Source organism: Lissotriton helveticus, chromosome 6, assembly GCF_964261635.1.
Source record: "Lissotriton helveticus chromosome 6, aLisHel1.1, whole genome shotgun sequence".
Lineage (NCBI taxonomy): Eukaryota > Metazoa > Chordata > Amphibia > Caudata > Salamandridae > Lissotriton > Lissotriton helveticus.
Window position 1 is genome coordinate 848,086,847 of NC_136067.1, and position 22,804 is coordinate 848,109,650.

At 49.0% G+C, this 22,804-nt stretch overlaps 1 protein-coding gene and 1 pseudogene across 1 annotated transcript in view; one reads left to right on the forward strand and one right to left on the reverse strand.

Moving 5' to 3' along the window:
• Positions 1–22,804, reverse strand: part of LOC144763134 (fatty acid-binding protein, brain-like) — an 80,494-nt gene that overhangs the window by 45,082 nt on the left and 12,608 nt on the right. The gene's annotated exons all lie outside the window — the stretch shown is intronic.
• On the forward strand, positions 18,189–18,691 carry LOC144763135 (dolichyl-diphosphooligosaccharide--protein glycosyltransferase subunit DAD1 pseudogene; annotated as a pseudogene).

Below are 22,804 nucleotides of genomic sequence, written 5' to 3' on the forward strand. Positions count from 1 at the left end.
TTGGTCCTTCAATACCTCCATTCCTCTTATCGTGCATCTTTGTTTCCTCACATGCCCACCCTCACAACCCATTTATGTCATGGAACCCTGGCAAATGAGGACCGCTATCGTGGGGGGATGAGGGGAGTTAGGGCAGCCGCAGTCTCCCACCGGGTGACTGTGGCAGCCAGATGGCAGGTCCACCATCAATTTAAGTGAGGGGTGATGAAGCTGGAATTAGAGGGAAGTTAGAGTGATTCTGCAGAGGGAGATTGTATCTTTCTACCTTGCCCCTGTGATTAGCTTAGGCCCTAGTAAGCTGTGTTGTAAAATAAATAACACCACAGGGGATTTTCCACTCCCTGATCTCGTGGTCCAGGTGTAGGAAACAGGCTAGAAAAGGAGGTACTTGCACCACAGGGGTTTTCCAGCTTCCTGGCCACTGCAGGCAGCTTAAGTGTGCCACCAAATTATGGAGCTTTTCCATATTGTTGATAAAGATAGCATTGGGACCAAGATATTGAAAGAAATGATGTCTGCAGTATTATCATCAGGTATTTTTAAGGTAATGGTTAGTCATCGTCATAGTCATTGTCAAGATACTTTATTCGGTTTTACGAATATCAAACCATAAAAGCAATATATTTCAACAATAAAAGGGACAATTATATAATTAAAAATATGTACATTTAAACTTGTACAAGTAATAAGATAATTCATTCACATGTTAACACAAAACAAGTTAAAAAGCTTTCATCCCAGATGTACAAACTTAAATCTAGAATGTAGTTGATACCATGACTACAGTACAAGTTTCCATTAGTTCGGGAGGCTTTTTCTCATTCTCAGTGCATTTTTTAAAAAACCAACCACAAATAAAGTGCTTTCTGGGCTCAGCATTTGCAGGAAGCAAAGAGCCGGACGAACCTGGGTGAAATTCAGTTTTTTTAAAAGAGGTTTTAAAAAGAATCTACGGGGAACATCATAATAATGGCAAAAGAACATAAAGTGCATTAGGTCCTGTGCCATAGGGCGGCAATACCTGCCCTTTATGACTTCCCTTTGGAACTGCAAGTAGAAGGTGGTAATAGTTAAACCTAAATCTGGTTAACAGAAACCGCTCATGGGATGAAATAGGCCACGTTAGATAAGGTTCCAGCGAGGGGACGGTTTTAAGTAACATAAAGTTACGAACACTAGGTTTAACTAGTTCTGCCCCTTTTCTGTTAAATGTTTGTCATAGGGAAAAGGTTTTATTAACATAGGCCACATCCTCAATGGTAATTGTTTCAGGGCTTAAAAAGAGATCCAGTCGTCCAAGGTCGTTAAAGCAGGATTTTAAATATTTTAACCAGGGGATTTTAAGCATGTTATCCAGAGTCAGGGCCTCTTTAAGTAGCTGGTGATTGAGGGTAAGATCATTATTTAGCCAGCATTTCATCCAAAAAAGCAGAGGGCGCATTGCTAACGTGTCGCCAATAAATGGGAGCCCAGTTTCTTCATGAATGATTAAATTTGAGGTACCCTTTGGTACTCACAATAATTGTTTAAAAAAATTATTCTCTGCCACCTGGATGCCCTTCACTGCTGTATATCCCCATAGCTCACTGCCATAGCTGCCAATTGCAAATCTTTTTGCTTGGTACAGCTTCAGCATTGCAGCAATTGGGCGTTTGCTCATTTTGCTTGCAAAGCTGAAGATGGCGGCATTCGCCTGTGTAATCTCCCTTTTCTTCTCAACTAAAGCAGCCCAACTTAAATGGTCATCAAACAAAACTCCCAAGTATGAGAATGTTGTAGTGATGGGCACTTTTCCATTGTTTATCATAAAGGGGAAGTTGCGTTTCGGGTAGGTCCCGACCTGCAGTATGGAAGACTTGGAATTATTTATGGCTAAATCACGTTCAGCCATAAAGCTGCGGAAAGCATTCAGTAAGGATTGCAGACCTCTGGCAGTTCTAGCCAAGAGGACTGCATCGTCCTCGTAGAGGAGGACCGGAGGGCCCCTGCGCCCTACGTAAGGGAAGTCCACCCCGGTTTCAATCAGAGAATTCTCTAAATCGTTAATGTATTGGTTAAAAAGAAATGGCGCTAAAATGCACCCTTGCCTTACTCCCCGGGTAACTGTAAAATCCCTCGATACTCCAAGATCGTGTGAGAATCTAATGTTTGCCCTGGTATCCCTATGTAGATCCCTTAGGAAGTTGACAAGAGTGACATCCACCCCCATGGCGTCCATGGACAGCCACAATTTCCCCCGATTGACACAGTCAAAAGCGGAGGAAAGGACCATGAACGCCATGTAGATGGCACCCTTGCTAGCTACAGTATACCCAGGATCATATACAGGTTAAGACATTGGGCCAGGGTAGAATGCCTGGGGCGAAACCCGTACTGAATATCAGAGATGACTCTGTTTTCTTTGGCCCAAGTGCTCAGTCTGTGCAGGACTACCCCCCCTCCCCCTCCACACAACCTTGACTACAGAATCAATGAGGGAGATTGGTCTGTAGCAGCCAGTGCTATTGCGGTCTCCCTTCTTAAAAACGGTGACAATCGTGGAGGTACCCCACGATTCTAGGCATCCTTCCAACACTGCTGCGTTAATCACAGCCGTGAGGACTGGGGTCCAGAGAGGTTGATTTGATTTAAAGAGTTCTGGGGGCAGGCCATCCGGACCTGGAGCCTTGTTACAGGTCAGGCCGGAGATGCCTTTCTCAACCTCACACATCGTAAACGGGGACAATGTTTCATTACTGCCTTCCAATTTCGGGTATACCTTTAACGTGGTGCAGGTAAATATGGACTCAAAATGGCGTATCCAGTCATCTTCTGTGATGTTTGTACCAATAGCATCCGACCCTTCTTTTTCAAATAGGGGTTTGTTAATTATTCCCCAGAATTTCGCGCTGTTACTTAATGTTTCAGGTTCAAGGAGCTCCTTCCACGTATTATCCTTAATTACCGATTTCCGAGATGCCACAGCCCATTTATAATTAAGGCGAAGGAGCCTGATTCGAGATTGGTCTCTTGGGATGGACTTCAGACCCGCCTTTAACTCTCTCGCCGCTCTCGAACAAGAGCTGTCGAACCACTTGTGGTCTCTGGGTAATAATTTTTGGGAGCGGGTAGACAGTAGGGTTCCCGCCTTTTTAGTAATAACCTTGAAGGCATTAAGTACAATCTCTGGAGAGGAGTCAAATGACATGCATACTGCTAAGTCAGGAGCACAAGATTCCTGGATATCATCATAGAATGCTACCGGATCCACCTGGGACCACTTAAGTCGGCGCCTACCGTCTGTAACTTTCAACGCACCAGGCACTGCTTTCTTCCCTTGTTGGATCAATAGATCACCACCAAGGCGTATACACACAGGGTTACGGTCGCTATATATGCTACATTTGATTTTAAACTCCACAAAGAAAGATTGTAAGCCGGTAGATATAAGAATATGGTCAATGAAAGAACCCCCATTGTGTCCTTTGAAAGAGGAACAGGCTGTTTACTACGGTCGTCTACCAGGGACATGGCTGAGATCAGATCTAATTCATTAAGTAGATTATTGAGCACATCTCCCTGCATCGAGTGCTCGAAATGAAGACTCCTCGTCTTTGCACAACCCAGTTCTCCCATGCAAGTCAATGCCGGGTCTCCGCACGGTCTCAAGTTAAAATCACCTAATACCATAAAGCAATAAAGAGGAGAGCAGCAATGTTGTTTGACAAATTCGCCCAGTAGGGTAATCTTGCAAGATCCCACGGTATGCACTGCATTATAAAAATTAATCAAACAAAGATTTGCATTCCCTTGCTTTAAAACAATAGCTTAGCGTTCTGGGTGGGGGAATCAAATTTCCTTTATTTTACATTTCAGTGCTGAAGATGTATAAATAACCAACCCACCCTTGGCTCTACCCCTCAACAAGGGTGATGCTGGGACGAAGAAAAGCTTTATAGCCCTCTAGGAATAAATTGCATTCCACCATCCAAGTTTCCTGTAAACAAATCACTGGGTATTTGTTTGATAAACCGGACCCACTTTGGGTCAAGAAACTTCCCCGCCAATCCAGCGATATTCCAGGAAATAATGTTATTTACTGCTGTCTCAAGGGGATCCTCCGGGGGGGTAGACAAATGAACCTCTTATAGTGCAGGGGTACACACCCTTGGGGATGGCTGCCTATGGTGTAAAAATGGGGTAGATAGCTGTCGATCCCAAGATGCAGCAACCAAAACAGTCCCAGGGCTCAGTCAGTCGCACTCTTCTAGACCTGAGAGGGTATCAAATCTGTTTGACCCCTGGTGAGTTGACGAGGAGGGGTACCCCTCCAGGGTAGAAACTCTTGGGATATGTGGGATTGCATGAGATCTCTAATTTTTCTCTTTCTGGGTGTGTCGGTGGTTGTGGCCATAACGATTATCAGTACAGATTAGAACAGGGTTGTCAAAATAGCCCAGGGGGAGGATCTGGATATTTGGTCACCTGTACAGCTGGACAGATCGGGATTCTCTCAGTATTCTTTCTGCTATCATACAGTTATTGAAGTTTATGATGATGCAATCCCCCTCCCCTGTTTTCCTGGTATTGCCCACCCAGCCCACACGGCAGACCATTATAATGTTTCGGTCTACCGCCGTGCCCACAGAGGTGTTACTTGAAAGCCAATGTGTGACCTTATTCGTGAGCTGGCTAAATTCTTGCTTGGTCAAGAGGTGGAACGTTCCCCAAGATCACCACCTAAGGTGTCGATTCGGGGGTAGATTAATAGATACAAATTTTGTGGAAGCAGCAGAATAGTTACCTGCAAGATTACCAACATTATCTCCCAGGCAACGGGGAGCCTGTGCCTGTTCTGGGGCTAGGGGAGTACTAGCCCGAGCCCGACATTCCGTAGGTCCACCCACTACTTGCCCTGTGTTAATTTGAGACCAGGTTTCTATGTCAGTTAAAGAGGGTTGGAATCCCCTGATCAACAGAACGGTGTTGGGGTCCTGCAGTAGAATCTAAACTAGTTGGATCGGTGTAGTGTTTTTAACAATAACAGATGGTGATGCAGGTTTCATGTGCAACACTAGATTCCGTTCTATATCATCTAGTTTAGACACAATAGGTGCCAGTTTTTCCTCTAGTAATTTAATTAGAAAAGATTTCATAGATTCTAGTAAGAGGTGTAAGTCCGGCGGCTCAGTTACCACCTGGGAGCGCCTTGTGACTGGGGATGGCGATGATGGATTATTGGGTTTAGATTGTTTTGCTTGGTTGACGATAGCTTTGCACTTTCTTTTTCTTGTCCCAATAGACTAGCTACAGTCATCCCTTTGTCCCTTCTCGGTAACCAACCCATTATTGCCATCAATATGCATAGCAATATTCTCCTGAACAGGGCCACCCTTCCCTGGGGTGTCGCTGGAAGAAGTGACCTGCTTATTGATTATTGTCACTTCAGGGGATAGGGGTCTATGCTGTAACTCCCCTACGCCCTCTATAGCATGTTGTAACTGTTCCACTACGAAAATATCTCCTTCTACAACTGCAGGAAGTGAGATACCTCCTAAGATAATGGTTAGGGTTACAATTAGGTTCAGGGCTAAGATTAGGTTTAGGCTTAACTTTAGGGCTATATTTTTAGTTAAGCTTAACCAGACAGTGCAGCACAAGTACGCCAAACTGTGGGCTTACGAAGAACAAGCAGGGGGCTTTGAGCCCATCCATTGCTCACGTATGGTTGGCTTCATGTCAGTCATTTGCCTGCTTCTTAATTATGCTCCAGCTTGCCATTCTTATGTGATTGTACCCCCCTCCCCCCCCCCCCTCATGGAGCATATAGCCTCCTTACCATCTCTTTTGATTGGCTGGTTTCTATACTTTTTACTTTTAAGTTAAGATTCCACAGAAGTGCAAGTGTTTTCCAGCTGTCTCATGGTAAAGGAAACAAGAACTTCTCCAATACATTGTATATAACATATGCAGTACATCAACAATATACACGTAGCCAAGAATCAGACTAGTATTTTTTTTAGTTTATTCATCTCATACAAAAATATATATATATGTTTTATTAATGTATAGTGCAAAGAACTTTTTTCTTTAAAATAACTGTATATATATTCTTTTTTGTATATAGACCAGAACAAAGGTACATACAATAATTTAGTTGTGAGCACCCACAAGTACGGTTGATCAATACAGATTAGAAATATAATACTGCACAAACAAAGAAAAAACACACATAATAAATCACACACCACTAATAACAACAATCACCATAATCAGAAAAACAATATGAAACACTGGATAAAACAATATTTACATTACAAACAATAGAACAAATCACAGTACAAAGGAGTATAGCTCAATGTGTAGATGTTGATGACATTATAGGATGTTAATTCCAAACTAACAGAAAGAAGCCAACACAGGTTTCGGTAGTTGGCCGTAGATGTAAGCAACCTTCATCAGGGCGCTCTCTGTGCAAATAACTCCTGTGACAGGAGGCAAACCAAATTGCTTAGGATCATATAATAATCGAGCACTAAAAAAAGGGGGCTCACAATCTTAACAATCCCAAGTCAGAAACCAAACAACAATAACTAGATATATTCATTGTAACTATAATAATAATAATAAGAAGAGGAGGAGCCAACATCCAGAATAGGTGTGATACAAAGCAGGCCATCACCAAAAGGAAAAAAAACAAGGCATGGCACCCATCTCTAACCGGTGAGTAACATACATACCATACAATTCAGACCACAGCCTTGTCAAAAAGAAGCCATAATGCAAGCTATTGATACCTTAAGTGATATGGCAGAGAGAAAGGAGTATAGATAAGAGTATTAAATTGAATGCACACAAATAACTACTATGGAGGGGGTATCGAGTAGGTAGTAAGTGGCAACGTATTGCCGTGTCTGAACTGGGGTGGCTTGGTGAGCAAAATAACAAAGGATTAAACCCAGATCTGTGACTGGGGGTGAATGTTTTGCCATTGTGCAACATTCCGTCCATCATCTTGTTTGTTTTGCTGTTCACCCTATGTGGGAAGAGTATGCCCAGACTTGGGTCCCGTGCTCACTGAGCCACTGGAGTCAAGCTATCCTGGCTGAAGACGGATGATAGCCAGAAACCGGTCCTAGGATGCTTGATTCCGGTCCAGGGAAGACATGGCTTGGCAGTTCGGGCTGGACTGTTCCCATGAGGCACAGGGTCAAGACTGATTTGCATATGGCCATGTCTGAACTGGGGTGGCTTGGTGAGCAAAATAACGATGGATTAAACCCAGATCTGTGACTGGGGGGAAAGTTTGGCCATTGTGCAACATTCCATCCATCATCTTGTGTGTTTTGCTAACGTATTGCCACAGTCATATGATTCATACAATATCCACTGTTGATATCCGGGTCATGGGAGGAGAGAAGGGTGGGAACGGAAATAATAATTTCCCACCTGAACTCTAATACCACTGAGAAGGACACACAAATAAAATAAAATAAATCTGCGGAATGATGACAAGAGATATACCCAAAGGGGCCGCGCAACCAGATACAGAGAAACTGACCTACCTATAGTCCTAAGGGAATTGATTTAAATAGTGTGTCGTTCAGTAAGCCTGATACGATGGACCATGTAAATGCTGGCCATGAGGGTGCACTCATCATCAAGGGAGACATGGTATTTTGAAACATTTAAGTCCATTAGGGACAGAAAAGAGATAAACAAGCATTTGCAATGCAATAGGGCTCGCATTTATGAGAGTTTGAGCTATTAGCATTGTAAATGACAATCCCTTTAATTTTTTTTATTTTTTTTAAACAGATAAAGGGCATGGTCATTTACAATGCCAACAGCTCTAACTTCTAACAAATGCAACTGGGACCTGCAATAATGCACGGCAGAGGTACTGGTTTTTTTTCCACCGCAAACTGATAACTGACATTTATTGACAGCTGGCTTCTCAAAACACTCAGCGAAAGGTCAATCAGGACTTACAAATGCAATAACAGCTTTTACGTGATCTAGGACTGCAAGTCAAAGCAAATAACTGTCAATACAATCAAAACTTGAATCTGGTTAGGGACACTATGTAGTGTCTCCTTTGCAGGATAGCACAAGAATAACCTCCTACAGGCAATATCATCCAATCGTCAGACAAGACTCATCTCTTCTAGCTTCCAACAGTGTACTCATGAGACTGGGGGGCGGGGGGTCCAATTTTATCAGTGGGATTGGATTTCATGAGCCAAGTACCTGTGCAGTACCTTGAATGGCAGTGTTAAACGACAACATGATTAAATATGTAATTCCAGCAACCCTCAAAGGAAGAATCCACTGTAACTCTGGTTTTGGGGTCCCAAATTAAAGGTCTTCCATAAGAGCAACAGTAGCACATCAACAAGCTAGAATTGACAGCAGTCTCTCACACTAAAAAGGTTCCTCGATTGTCTGTTTACCAAAGAGCATTAAAGTAAGGCCATTCTATGGACTACCTTCAGAGGTATTCTGAAATAGCTGATGCATTGAGAAGGCTGGGACTTCATAAAACACTGGAGCTACTCAAATAGGAGGTTATGTTCCTTATTCCATTTCAGGCCTTCAGATCACATCAAAGGTAGGTCCAGTCGGATTGATTTGCCCTAAAACTAACACTCTACTAGCCTCCAGGCCAGACCAAACAACATTCTGTTACACCCCTTCACTCAGCATTCCAGACTCCAGCTAAAACAAAGGAAATGGGGACACACTGAATATTATGCCTGTCTCATGCAATAAAACAAGCACTGCCAAAACCACTAAGCCTGTTGGCCACAATCTGTTCTACTTTTTCTCACACTTCTTTGTTGAATAAGTTACAGTGCCCGCACCAATTTAAACAAGTTCAAGCTCTTGACATTACGAATAACAATGACTTTTATTTTTATTTTCGTTTTTACAATGCCAATAGCTTAAACTCGCGTAACTGCAAGACCTATTGCATTGCAAATGCTTGTTGGAATATGTGGGTGTTTTTAACTCCTTGCATTCATAGTTTGTGAGCTGTTCAAAATCGGTGTGGTTCGAAGTGTATAGAGGGTGTACCTGATTAGTTGCTCGGATAGACGGTTGTTGTGCAGTTTGGAATAGGTGGCTGTTGAGCTGTTTTGGTTAAGGAGGTGGGAGCGGTTGATCGGCAAGAAGAGGTGGAGTGAGTCCAGAAGGATGCTCCTTCTGGTTTACTCCTACCTGGAGATTTACTCCAACATCTAGCAGAAGAGTTTAGCTCAGGGGGAGTGCGCAGTGTTTGGAGATGTCTGCCTTTGTGAGGCTCTGCTCTGTGAAGAGGATCTAAGGGTGCGAGGGTCCCTGGAGTCTCCTGATGGGTAATTCTGGGTGATACCTGCCCCCTTCAACCAAGCAGTCTTTTCTCACAGTTCGAACCTAGCACTTGAAGTGACGCCGCTCGGGGCACAGAATGTAAAGGGGGGGAGACGATTCTCATTGGAAAAAACTTGCAGGAGCCGTTGGTTTCAAAGTTCTTTGGGAGTGGGTGGGGGCGTAGTCGTCGGTTGGGTCTCATAAGTCAATATGTTGGACACACTCTATAGGAAGGTATGTTGCGTCTTTTATGGTCCAGGTTTAAAAATGGCGGTCATGCCAATCTTAAGGAGTGAAAAAGAGGTCTTGATCTAAGGTTACACATATTCAGTGGTATTTTTAGTACTATTAGATTGGCTGTTATCTGCACCTACAGTTTCTAGCGCTTAAAGCGACAAAACTGCAGTATCCAACCGTATCCAGAGAAGTTACTATTTTTTTAGTGGTGTAGAGAAGAGTGCTAATTACAAAGCCTGCTCCCAATCCAAATTTGTGAGACAGACTGCTTTGGTTCATTCATCACAGGGTGATGCGGGGGCAGCGAGTGGTCCTATGAGGGGGAGTGTGGGGGGGCAGAGAAACTGGAAGAAATTGGGGAGATCATGATCGAGAGGGACTCTCTGGCAGTAGCTGTGGTGCCATTTTCTCTCCTGCCCCTTTCAGGACACGGATGAGGGTTGCCCGTGGGGAGAGGGGCGTTGTACGGCAATTACCTGCCGTCCGCAGAGTTCTGTGAACTGGCTGCGTGTAGCGGATAAAGGACTCGTAACAGACAACAATAGGCCGTGGGCAGAGCAATGCGCCCGCCTTTGGCCTATTGCGTGCTCTGTTACCAAAATACAGGCACTGAAAGCCTATTCACATACGAGCTGACAAAAAACACACGTAAAAGCGTGTGCAATTCCAGAGTTCATTTCTGAAACCCGGACAAAAGGACTCTCGGACCCCCTCGTTCAATCGCCTTGCACCTGTCGCCAACAGCCACCATCCACCTGAAAATCTTACCGCTACAGACCAGCTGTCACCTCTGCTACACTTTGGGCCGGTTTTCAGACAATTTGACGCCTCTGCTGATCCGTTCCCGCTCCCCTGCAGCGGCCGTGCGCCGAAAAGGGAAACATCCTTTACAACGCAACTTTCACCACGCAGTGCCTTTACGACACAACTATTACAACGCATGTCATTACAACGCATTGCGCTGGGGGCGCTCTAGGATAGGGAATAGATTTAATTTACTATCCAACACCTTCCCTACTATCCACGGGAACTGGAGTTGGAATAGTAAATTAAACTATTCACTATCCAGCACCCCTAAGCGCTATGCGTTGTAACGGCATGCGTTGTAAAAACTGCGTTGTAAAGGCATGCGTGGTAAAAGCATGCGTTGTAATGTCATACATCCGCTGAAAATGGCGGACCCGCCGCTGGCCCGGTGCTGCGAGCCTCAGATGTTGTTGACCTTCCTTGCGAGGCCCCTGTCACGGCGCTTAGGAGTGGTAGTGTCCTCATGCGGGCCGGTGCTGCAGAGCTCGGCGAGGGGTGACACGGGGCAGCGGATCGTGGCCGCAAGCGGGACCCGCCACCTGGCCTGTATATCGAGGACGGAGTACTCTCTCCCGGCCGCTGGGATCGGATACTGCTCTCCAGAGGGGGATCAGCCTTGATGGTCTGTCCTGCGGTAAGTTGCGGCAGCCGGGGGCGGGGCTGAACTTGGCTACCGCTGCCGGGGGGTGAAGGGCCGAGACTGAACCCGCTGCAGCGTCCGCTGCCTGCTCCGCCTTGTGGGCCTTGGGCGCTGCTGCTGTGTGCTTTCGAACTGACCGGTGGACGGGCCCTGAGCCGGCTGACTCGGCCGCCGTGATGGCGCGGCGCCGCATCGAGAGGGGACGGGCCAGGCGGTTCCTTGGGCTCCCACTGGGCCTGTGGACCGCCGCTGCCTGGATTCCCAGCTCCCCGTGGGCCTCGGCCACTGTGGTCGGGCCGGGCGCAGGGGCTGGGGCTATCTTCAGGCCCCCTTAGGTGTGTCTCTCCCCTGGGTGATTGTCTCCCAGAAAGCCGGTGGCGGACGCCGCATCTGGGCCCTATTGGAGCCACCTGGGGAGCAGTGGGCCCCGTGATACTGTGTCTTTTGACGGGCCTTTGCAGCTGTTTTGGGCGCGTGGGCCGTCTTGGGCCTGGAGATCCTGGGACCGGCCATCTTGTCAGGTGGCAGGGTGAGGAGCATCCTGGTGCTCCCGCACCTCCCAAACCTTCATTGATTCTCCTGACTCCCACTCACAGTTCCGGGCCTTCCCCACCAGATCACCCTCACTGTCGCCCACGAGCCAGCAATTAGTGGACAGCCTGGAGGCCTGCTTGTGGCTCTCCGGCCTCCCCCCACGGTTCTGGGCCTGTTCCTCAAGAACATCCACGCTAGACATCCTGAGCCCCGGCCAACCCCACCTAGCCCACGCCGACGTGGAGGCAGCGGCGTCCTGCCTCAGGGTTATTTGAGACTTCTGGGCGGAGTGACGCCGCTGTACCGGTGAGTGGGGCCTTGGGTAGGGGACCAGCCATCTTGTCGGGTGGCAGGGTGTGGGGGCGAACGGGTAGCCCCCGCCCCCTCAACCTTCATTGATTCTCCTGACTCCCACTCACAGTTCTGGGCCTTCCCCACCAGATCACCCTCACTGTCGACCACGAGCCAGCAATTAGTGGACCGCCTGGAGGCCTGCACGTGGTTGGGGATTCCCCACGATGGCAGCCGCCTGGTGGCGGGTGGCTTTGGACAGGAGCCATGCCGCCGCCTAATCCTACAAGGACACAACAGCCTTGCTACTGCTGTTGAAGCGACTGGGCCTGGGTGGGGAGTGAGAGCCCCCTGTCACCCCTGCCGCCAATCCACCGCTGGTGGGAGTGGGGACCGGTTACCAAGTCGGGTGGCGGCACGGAGGGCTATAGTGAGTGCCTCCGCCCCCTCCCCCTTCATACGGCATACCCCTTGTCAGGGGGTGCCTCCTTGGGGGCAGTTGAGGGCCCTCTATTCTGGCTTACCGGTGGCGATGGTGGATTCGCCACAGAACTTTGCCCCTCTCTAACCTCTCTCCGTTTCAAGCTATCCTATTGGGTGGGAGGCCGTCTCTGCAGGAAGGGGAGTCCGAGCGCCGGACTTGGTGCTGTTGATACTGATTGATCCGGCCCGCTGGCCTTCCACTGGAGTGCTCCGCGCGGTCCTGGTGCCGGCCTGAGCGGTGCGTCTATCTTCCTGCCCACGGCGGGCTCGAGGGGATGGACCTGGGAGGCCGGACCAGAGTATTGAAGGCCTGGGTGACCGGGGACCCCCTCCCCTCTGCAAGACCGCTGTGTTCCCTCCTGCCAGAGCTGGGGCCGGAACCGCATCCTTTGCGGCGATGGGAAAAAAATCGCACCCCGTAGGACCCTGCCCCTCCAGCCCAAACCACAATGGACCGATTCACCACGACAGACCGGGATCCTGGAGGTGGGGCTTACAATTCCCCTGCCCCCAACGGGGATAATCTCTCCGCCATCCTTCAGGCGATAGGCGCCTCGCAGGCCCCCGTCGAGACCAAGATCGGTTAGGTGAGGGTGGATGTGGCTCTTATCCGCCAAGACCTGCGCAACGCCACGGCACGAATCATGGAGACAGAATCCCGCATCTCCACGGCAGAGGACAACATTGGCCAGCTTAAAACACAGGTGGCCCGCCTCTAGACCCAGACCTCGAAGCTTCACCGTTGGGAGGAGGATGCAGAAAACAGGTCGAGAAGGAAAAATCTGCGCCTCATAGGATGGAATGGAGAAAGGTCACGCGGACACGTTTGTGGAGAATTGGGTGCGTTCATGAATGCCCAAGGAGTCCCTTTCACCCTGGTTCGCCGTTGAGTGGGCACATCGCTCACCGGCCTCCAAACCTCCGCCGGGGCTCCTGCAAGACCCATCATCCTGAGGGTTCTCAATTTCAGAGACAGGGACGCCATCCTCAGGGCGGCTAGGGCCCAGGGCCCTCTTATGACCCAAAACAACATAATCATGGTCTTCCCGGAATATACCAGGGAGGTTCAGGCACAGCGTCGAACTTATGACGAGGTCAAGCAGAAGCTCCGCAACCTGGGTCTTAGATACGGACTTCTCTTCCCGGCCCGGCTCAGGGTGGTCTTCCAAGACAAGACATTCTTCTTTGATACCGCCCAGGTTGCGTGGACCTGGCTCACGGAGGAACGGCCCCTTCTGAGGCGGCCGACACCCTCCCCGACCCGGCAGGCCCCCCCCCCCCCCGCAGCCCCACCCAACCCTGCCTAAACCCCAAAGACCATTAATTCAATGGGGTACCCCAATAAATTAAAACCCCAAAGATGGCAGACCCGGTCACGTAAGACAAACGACCATCGGGGGTGGCATCCCGCTCTCCAGGTGCACCATCTCAACGCCCTTCCTCACACGCTTCAACTCAGAGGTCCACCACTCCCAGTCCTATTAACTCTGATTAATTTGAGCCGTATACCGGACCCCTCCAGGGCCTTGCGCCCCTCCCTCTCTGACTCGGACCTGTCCCGCAGCCCCGCACTCCATAGATCCGGAGAGGACGGGGGAGCTTGAACTGCGGCCTAAGCACGAACTTTCCACCTTGTTCCCAATAGGGCACCTACACTTGCGAATGTTTGCCAATCTCTATACTAGGTGCAAACCATCTCCATGGTAACCAAGGCTGGGTGAACTGTTTCCTATTCCACTGCCTGACTTTAAATGTACTTCTTGAGGCATATTAGTTTAAAAGTAATTACAGCTGTTGACATATCTCTTATCCGGCTACAGGGATGGGGGTCCTTCTCTGCCACGTCTATGTTTAGCTAGCCGTTTTACCTTAGCAATAAGACTCACTAGTGGGTTGTTGTTTTGAATGTTTTCCGCTTCAGGGTAAGCAAAGCCGATAAGGGGTGTGGAAATCGCACACTGGTGGTGATGTGATGTTTCAATTGTTCGCAATGTGGGTGGTGCAACTGAAGTGTACCCCCTGGGCCCGGGGTGAAGAAATGCGTCTAGCGTCACTATCCTCGAGAGTGACGTCCCTTCAGTGCACTGAAGGGACGTCACTCTGGAGGATAGGGACGCTAGACGCATTCCTCTTCAGGGTGACAGATGCTTCGCCTTCAGCAGTGTAGGGTGGGGGGAGTTGGGGGCGAGGGAGGGTGGGTAGACAGTTGTCTCCTGATGGTTTGTTGTTTTTAGCCGCCTACAGGCCGCTGGTTCTTGTTTTTCTTGGTAGCCCCTCAAGTATGTATGCCAGGGACGATGACACGAGATTCACCAAAATGCACAACTTTTACTCAATGACACCGGCCAGGATAAGCTACTTCCCTTGACACCCGAGCCAATCTGAACTTGCATTACCTCTTCCATGCACCTCCCACCCCAATGACGTCCACCTTACATAGACCCCTTCGCGTCCTCTCGTGGAATGTCAACGGCATCTTAGACCGCATAAAACGCACTGCTGTCCTTCGTAGCGCCCAGCGACATAAGCCAGATGTCTTGTTCCTACAGGAAACACACCTTATGGGCACCCAATATAATTTCCTCGCCCGGTATGGGTTTGACAGGGTTTGGCATTCAGGGCTCCCGGGGAGTTGCCATACTGCTCCGAAAGGGCCTTCCCTTTTCCCTGGCGCTGGCCGAGACGGATACACAGGGCCGGTACGTGGCCCTGAGAGGTAAGATCGAGGGACATCCAGTTAACATCCTGTGCACTTACATTCCCCTCGCCAACACTGCCTCTGCCCTTCGCCATCTCACAGTCGTGGTCTCCTCCTTTGCTCACGGCCTGACTGTCATCGGGGGGATTTCAACGCTGTTCTGAAACCCTCGTACAACACAACAGGTGCTCCCTTGGCTGCCCGCGTTGCCTCTGCTACACGCCTGTCTGACTGGCCCTCTGCTCTGGGTCTGGAACCCCTGCAGAAAGCAATATACTCACACATCAACGGCCCACCACTCCCACTCTCGCATTGATTTGTTTCTACCCTGCCCCAGATTGTCAACTGATGTCCGGGGCCTCAATCCTGCCCAGAGGCATTTCGGATCACTCCCCATCTTCCTCCACCTGGGAAACCCCCTAATGGTACCCGTACGGCATGGCGGATGAACGCCTGGTTCCTGCAAAACGCAGAATTTGTTGAGTCACTCGGGCAGGAACTGAGGCATTATTTTTTGACAAATACGGGCACGGTCCCTTCACGGGGACATTATGGGAGGCCGGCAAGGCCACCATGCGAGGGGTTGCTAGAGGTTTGGTCCACGTGAACCGTACGGAGCAGACGCCCAACTCACTCAGCTGGAGGCCCAGACGGTGCAGTTGGAAGGGGCCCTGGCAGCGATGACTCCAAACGTAGGCTTAAGCTGATCCGAGAGACATGGGGTCCTCACCACCCGAGACCAACGTGGCCACGATTGTGGTCCTTCAAAAGACACAACTGCGCCCCCTTGCCTATGCGGACTACTGCCCCATCTCCCTATTAAACACCAAGGTAAAAATGTTCGCCACTGCCGTGGCTAAGCGGCTCCGTCCACACTTACAAGATTTGGTTCACCCGGATCAATGAGGCTTTATGCCAGCCCGGTGCACCAGGCACTGCATCCGTCGTTTCCACCTTGCCTTGGCACACCGTCACCACCTCACCCCGTATCTTGCTCTGCTGTTTGTTGATTTCGAAAAAGCATTCAATACGGTGGACTGGAATTACCTTGGGATGTATTGGAGAGGATGGGTTTTGGCTCCCCGTTTCGGCGCCTCATCCCGGTCCTATACTCCAACCCTAAGGCAAGAGTCCTTATAAGCTGCACACTTTCTGGGAAGTTTCCCATACAGAGAGGCACTCGTCAGGGCTGTCTGCTCTCGCCACTCCTATTTGCCTTGGCAATGGAACCTCTGGCCTCCCTTGTCCGTCAGGATCCCCTCATACAGGCTGGGCTTGGGACTCATACCAGGCTGATAAGATCGCCGTATATGCCGACGACGTCCTCCTCTTCCTGGCGGACCCAGAGAGCTCAGGTCCGAGATGCTTGAACGCCCTCCTAGCCTTCGAGCGGGTCTCCGGCCTCCGGCTAAGTCCACACTGGTACCCTTACTTCCATCCCGGGCGTGCTACGACTGGCAGACGACCATCCCCCTGCGTCGACAGTCGTTTAAGTATTTGGGAGTGTGGGATGCCCTCCTTCCGTACCTCATATGGGCCCTGAACATCACGCCCCTGGTCACTAAGGCAAAGGCGGACCTCAAGAAGTGGCAATCCCTCCCCCTCAATCTCCTTGGCAGAAGCACCCTTTTTAAAATGATGGTCCTACCCCTTTTTCTATACATTTTACAGAATATCACCGTTCATTTTTCGGGGGGCTGGTTCCGAGAGATAGACAGTGCTCTTACCCGGGGTGGCGGGAGGTCACGTTTGTCTTTGGGGCACTGCTGCATACCTCCCTGGGGGCATGGGGGTAACCAATCTCCATCTATACTACCTGGCCACAAAACTCATTGTGATCCCTGACTGGTTTGCGGGCGGCTGGTCCGACCCAGCGTACCAGGTGTAACTCCAGTCAATGGACTTCCCGCTGCTCCAAGCCTTCCTTTACGGGGCCCCCGTGCCATGGGCCCTCCCCCCATCACTCGGACGGTACTTAAGGCCTGGCGTACAGCCTTACGCCACACGAATTGGGACCGGAAGCTCACCAAACAGATGCCTCTGTGGAGTGGTGTGTGGCTGGAGGCGGTCTCCTCACTCAAGGACTTCCCGCGATGGGATCTCATCGGGATTTCACTGCTGGGGGACGTCTGGGTGGGGGACCACATTGGATCTTTTGCAGACTTACAGCAATGCCACTCCCTCCATTCCTCCCAATTCTATAAGTATTTACAGCTATGACATGCCCTCCAAACACACATTCCATCTCCCACATCCCTCCTGGAATTCAGTCCCTTGGAAGCCCAAGTGATGATGGGGAATCTAGGCAGAGGGGGGGGGGGGGGGGGTGTATGTCGAGGATTTACCGCTCACTGGTGAACAATGGACCTGCTTCCCTGGACCTGTTACGCGCTCGCTGGGAGGGGTGGCTGGGCCCCCTGGAGGACGTGGATTGGAGGGATGCCCTTATGGCTCCCAAAACCCTGACGACCTCCTCCAAGCTGCGTCTAGTCCAACTCTATTACCTCCACACGGCATACCTCACCCCTGAGGTATCTACAGCGTCTGTCCCCGTCGTGTACGCAATGTAACCACGCACCTGCAGACTTTTACCACATGACATGGCAATGCCCCACTCTGGCACCATTCTGGGCGGCGGTAGAGCCAGAGCTCACACAGACCTTGGGTTGGGAGGTTTCCCACAACCCATTAAACCTGCTCCTGGGAGTGTTCGATGGCCTCAATGGTTCCCGGGCCGATAAATGCTTCCTCGGAACGGCTGTGGTGTTGGCGAAACGCCACATAGTGGCGCTTTGGTCCCAGGCCAGGCCACCAACTGTGCTGAATTAGAGACGGGGTGTGGACTGATGCGGAACTCAGGAGGAACCCCTCTTTGAGGCCAGGGGCCGTCCCGAGCTTTTTGGTAGGATATGGGGCAAGTGGGTCAACTTGGTGCCCAGAGGGACATGAACACGTCCAGTACAAGAATGGTTGCCTGCTAGTGCTCTACTCATTCCCAAGTGTTGTACACATCTCATTCGTTCTTCTTCCTGATGTAATTCACTTCTTTACCATGTCTGATTGTGCTGTCATTCTTTTTTGTGATCTGTTAAAAAATACCAATAAACTCGATTATCAAAAAAAAGTCTCATACATGTGAGTGCCCCTGCGAAGTTACGATCAGACATGTCGACCTCCGTGCTGTCAGTGGTCTCCCGCTTCCTAGATGAGTATCTGAGCACCAACCCGCAGCGGCTGAAGCTGCTGGATGCTTTCCTGCTATACATTCTGCTGACAGGGGACATGCAATTTGTATACTGTTTGCTGGTGGGCGCTTTCCCTTTCAACTCCTTCCTTTCTGGATTCAGCTCCTGTGTGGGCTCATTTATTCTGGGGGTGTGCCTCCGAATTCAAATAAACCCTCAGAACAAGGCTGATTTCCAGGGAATCTCACCCGAGCGTGCCTTTGCAGACTTCCTCTTTGCCAACACCATCCTGCATTTGGTTGTTATCAACTTTGTTGGCTGATACTTCAGTGCCCCAGGCAGCAGCAATTGAAGAATAACAAATGGTTTTCCCAGGAAGATAATCTGGTGCCTCCAGATGACAGTAGTGTCACCTCCACCTTATTGTGGCTGCTTTTTCAGTTCACTGTTTGAATAAAATAAGAATGTTTGTCTTTTCCAAATATTAAAGTGGTTTTATTTACTACAAAAAAAAAAATCCCATAAAAGGGCAAAATTCGCACTGAAAAAATAGAGGCCAGAAGTCCCAACTAAAATCACAGAATGGACTGCAAGACCCTGCAGGCCTGATGGAACCATAGAGAGAAAGACACCTGACATCTGAGAGACTTACAATATGGCATTCTCCCAAGGGAGTAGTTCATTAAGTCCAGAGATAGCTGTCTGGAGAGTGGAAATCCAAACACTTCAGGTTTCTTCCACAAGCCATCCGAGTTCCCATCCTTGGGACATATCCTTTCCAGGATCATCCATTTGGGGTCTGTCTCAGAGTGCTGTTTCCAAGACCAATGCTCAACCAGAGGGGCTCCAATACGAATGTTTATTTACAGCAGACTTATGTTCATTGAATCTTATCCTGAATTTGCAGCTGGTCTCTCCCATGTATCCCAGATTGCAGGGACATAGGATAAGATAAATCACATTGGCCGTCCTGCAGTTGGTCATTTTAGTGAAAATAAAATGTTTCTGTCCCTACTCTAAGGCAGCTGTAGTAATAGCAAAATTGCAAGCATGGCATTTACAACATTTATGATTGCCTTTATGGGGTTAGTTCTTGTGATGGATTTCTGGATATATTTTCTTTCCTCTTCATAGGTGGCCTTTACAAGTGAGTTTCTGAGGTTTTTGTTGAGTTTCGAACCGATAACGGGTCTGGGGAGATTAGTCAATTAATCTCCACGGTTGAGAATGTGCCATGGTGTCCCAATTATCTGGCGTATCTTATTATTGAGGTTGGAATGCTTGAGAACGCAAACAAGTTTTTTATCATCCTTCTTGGTTTTTTCTTGAAGAATGTCTCTGTTGTAATATTTAGCTCTTTTGTAGGAGTCCTTGATGAATCTATTGGGATAGCCCCTGCCAAGTAACTTTTGTTTCAGTTGTTTTGTATGGTGTTCATAATGCCTCATGTTGGAACAGTTCCTGTGGAGACGCATCTGGGATGGAAGCTGTCATAGTGGAGCAGCGTGTTTCTGGCAGTAGGCTTAGTGTAGAGGGACACCTGGATCTCCTGGTTTTCAATATAGATCCATATGTGTTATCCTGGACTTGTTGTTGTGGACCTGCGGTGAAGTAAGATGGTTTGGCTGCGTCCTGTCCCATCGATGACATTCGGATTGGTCTGCCGCAACTGCGGTGTGGGAGGACTTTGCCGGCACATATGTAGCCAGCTCTGTAAGTGTTCCTGAGTAATTTAATGTTACAAGTGATGCCAAGTTTTCATCACTGTTTGTGGATTTGCTTTATTGGATTGTACCCAGCGTGCTGGCTGTGTCTGCGGCACAGACAAAACGGAACTCCATATCTTAGGAACTGAGTGAAACTGGTACGAAGTTGTTCGTGTTGAGGGAGACTATATTTAAGAATGCAGCCGACACTCGCACATGTGGTCTTTGACCCTCAGTGAGACCGAAAAAGGTGTTGTGTGTGATGCTATGTTGGAATCTGACAACTACATCTATGAGTGACCGTTGTGCCAAGTTTATTTTTTTCTGTTTTAAAGTTCACCATCTTTTGAGGCTCAGATGTTTCCAACTGTTTAACTTGTGCGCTGTCTCCACCGCGAGCCCCGACATAAGGAGTCTGTGGTGAAGTGAGGAGCCCTTACGCCATATTGTACGTGCGTGCCTAGAGCCACCCGGGGCGCTCCTGGGGTACCTGCTGAAAGTGTGACGCCATCTTGTCTTTCCATCATTGTTTTTGGCGTTTCCTGTTCTCTCCGGGTACAACACTTCAAAATGACTTTTCGTGCACTTCCGTTTTCTACAAGGACTAAGGACAGGTAGTCAGGAGAAGCTTATCCTTACAGATTGGTCCTCCGTGAAAGTAACTTAAAGGGGCTCTAACGTTTGGACTTAATTGCGCGGCAGCAGTGTTATTTCATACCACCCGCACCTGTACTTCATCATCTTCCGGAATAGTAACAATCAGGGGGTTCCAATGTTTGGACTTTAGTTTGGTGTTGGAGTTGACTTTCAGGTGTTTAGTCACTCAGGGTTACCACTAAGGTGTGGTTGTAGGTATATTTATTTATACTCCCTCACGGTTGGTGGTGTGTGTCTGAGATGGATTTTAGGCGTTAAGCTACTGGTCTACCACTATTTTTTGTGGGTATGGGTTGATTTGGGTAAGTCACGATGTGGTTGTAGTGTTTGAGATGATGTTTGGTGTTAAGTCACTCTGTTGAACAAGTTATTTACCTTTGGTAACGCTTTTTCTGGTAGATACAATATCTGCCTGTGGATTCCTCACCTTGTGAATATCCCCCTGCGTCAGCAACATTCGGAAATTCTTTTTGTAGCTTCGCGCCGACGTAGACTCGGATGTCACAGAGGCACGGCATCGCTCGCGACTCCGCTGATGTCACCGACGCCTACAATAGGCCCACGCCGGCGTGATGACATCAGTTCCGCCCTTTTTTCCGTGCCTTCGAGGCACACGGACGGACCAATGACAGTAAACATATACACAGTATACGCAGTACCAATATCAAGGTAACACACACAGTGTGAAGTAAATGCAATAAAACATTTTACAACAAGATAAATATATAACAGAAACACTGGTATAGAAGAGTGGACAACGGGGAGGAGGGTGGGTCAGTGAGGACTCCACAGGCAGATATTGTATCTACCAGAAAAAGCGTTACCGAAGGTAAGTAACTTGTTCTTCTGATAGATACATCTGCCGTGTGGATTCCTCACCTTGTGAATAGAGTCCCACAGCAGTCCCCACTCCCGGAAGAGGGTGTCCACTCTGCTATACCAGGAAATCTTGGAGGACAGAACACGCGAAGTGGCCGTCCCTCCTCACCTCGGTATCCAAGCAGTAATGCTTCGCAAAAGTGTGGAGGGAGGCCCAAGTCGCCGCTCTGCAAATGTCCTCAACTGGAACACCTCTAGACAAAGCAGATGTTGCAGACTTTGCTCTAGTTGAATGTGCTCTAATACCCTCAGGAGGGTCCTTACCCGCCAGAGAGTAGCAAATCTTGATGCACAGGATTATCCACCTGGAAAGTGTGCGCTTGTGCACCGCTCTGCCCTTCTTACAGCCAGCAAAACCCACGAAGAGTTGATCATCAACACGATAGTCTTTAGTCCTATCGAGATAGAAACTGACTGCTCTCTTTGGGTCCAAGCAATGAAGCCGCTCCTCCTCCTTGGAAGGGTGAGGGGGAGGATAAAAGGTAGGAAGGGTAATGGATTGTCCCAGATGGAAGGGAGTTACCACCTTAGGCAGAAAAGCGGCCCTGGTCCTGAGAACTATTCTTTCAGCATGAATGGTCAAGAATGGGGGCTTGGAACTAAGAGCCTGAAGCTCACTTACCCTCCTTGCCGAGGTAATTGCAACCAAGAAGACCGTTTTAAAAGAAAGAAGCCTCATGGGACACTTGTGCAAGGGTTCGAAGGGAGAACCCATCAAAAAGGTCAACACAAGATTCAAATCCCAATGAGGAACAATAAAAGGAGTAGGAGGGAACTTATTTGTGAGGCCCTTCAAAAATCTTAAAACCACAGGAGATTTGAAAAGAGAAGGCTGATCAGGCAAACAGAGAAATGCCGACAGCGCTGAAAGATAGCCCTTCACTGTAGCAACGGCAAGACCCTGTTGCGCCAGAGAAAGGGCAAACTGGAGAACATCAGACAAATGGGCTCTCAAAGGGTCTATAGATTTCTCCCCACACCAAGTGACAAATCTTGACCACCTATAAGAATAGATGGACTTAGTGGAGTCACGCCTGGCTGACAAGATGACATCCACCACATCAGGCGGGAGAGAAAAAGAACTCAGGTTGCCCCGTTCAATCTCCAGGCATGAAGGTGTAAGGTGTGGAGGTGGGGGTGTAGAACCTGCCCCTCCATCTGTGAGAGGAGATCTGCCCTGTGAGGGAGACGGAGCGGCGGGTGAGAGGAGAGGTGGAGAAGGTCTGAGTACCACACCCTTCTTGGCCAATCCGGGGCGATCAATATAACTTGGGCCCGGTCTTGGCGAATTTTCCTCAGAACCCGAGGAATCAAAGGTATGGGAGGAAACGCGTAAAGGAGTTGCGAGCTCCAA